This window comes from Corvus hawaiiensis, chromosome 26 (genome assembly GCF_020740725.1).
Source record: "Corvus hawaiiensis isolate bCorHaw1 chromosome 26, bCorHaw1.pri.cur, whole genome shotgun sequence".
In the NCBI taxonomy this organism is placed as follows: Eukaryota; Metazoa; Chordata; class Aves; order Passeriformes; family Corvidae; genus Corvus; species Corvus hawaiiensis.
In genome coordinates this window covers 44,060,471-44,061,679 of record NC_063238.1, presented here as the reverse complement: position 1 = coordinate 44,061,679, position 1,209 = coordinate 44,060,471, and positions in this window count along the sequence as shown.

Below are 1,209 nucleotides of genomic sequence, written 5' to 3'. Positions count from 1 at the left end.
AAGTACCAAAAATCCTCTGGTCATAAGAGCTGCATGAACTGGTTCCAGTCCGGGATATCCAAACATTCCTTGGTTCCTGATTCCCCTGGAGCTCCCCTCTGCACGGACAGAGAGACCTCAAGTTCTTGGTTAATGTAAAGTTATTTTTGCCCTATTTTTTGTGCTTTTGACCATGTTTTACCCTACAGGACCCCTCTGCCTCCTGGTCAAGCTGGAAAAGACACGCATGGAAAGATCCAGCTCCATGGATTTCAGGGAAGAGGGAAGGAGCACCAGGCTCTTGCTGAAGCAGCACAGATCCCACCTGAGCACACATCACCAGAGGGGGATGTGATCCTGGCTCCGGAGTCACGAGTTTCCCACATCCACTGAACGTGGGTGGGAAAAGGATCTTCTGCAGCAGAACGACTTCAGTGTGGGTGGCTTCCAAAATCTGGCAAAGGAGGGCTGATGGAAGGGGAAACTCCTTAAATTCTGAAACTATGTCCCAAAAAAAAGCTGGATGCTGTTTTAACCCCGGCTTGGTAGACGGAACAAAAAAGCTCCCACCACATTCCATAAATAAATCCAATTTTGAAAGTCCTGGCCCTGTTTTTTTCCCCATTTAAGGGGGTTTAAACCCACCTTTCTCCTGTGGGATGCATGTTCCCATAATCCTGCCCCAAATCCATGGGCTTCGTCATTTCCCAGGATAGTGTCCAGGTCCCAAGGGAAAATAGGGGGTCCCATGCCAAGGATTTGCTGTTTTCCAGCCTGAATTCCCACTCAGCTCTTCCAAAAAGAAAAAGGGATCCGAAATCCTTTATGGAAACCCCCAAAAAGCAGTTTAAAACCTGCTGTGTGAAGCAAAAATGACATTTTGGACCAATTCCCTTTTTTCCCCAGGAGAAAAGCCCTCACGGGATCCAACCTGAGCCCCACCCTTCACTTCCCATGTGACTTCCATGAATTCATGCGACAAAGCCACCATCTCCCATTGCACCACACTGAAAATGGAGACCACAGCTCACCAAATTTAATTTGGATGTTTGGGACCTTGGTTTGCCTGGAGCAGCCCATCCTGGATCCAAAGGATCCCTCCCAACTTCAACAGCTCTGGATTTGTGTAAAAAATGCCCCAAAATTGACTGTTTTGGAGGATCAGCCAAGGTTTGTTTCCCCTCATGAGTGGTGTACCCGTAATTCCCAACAAAAGTGCTACAAACTGGA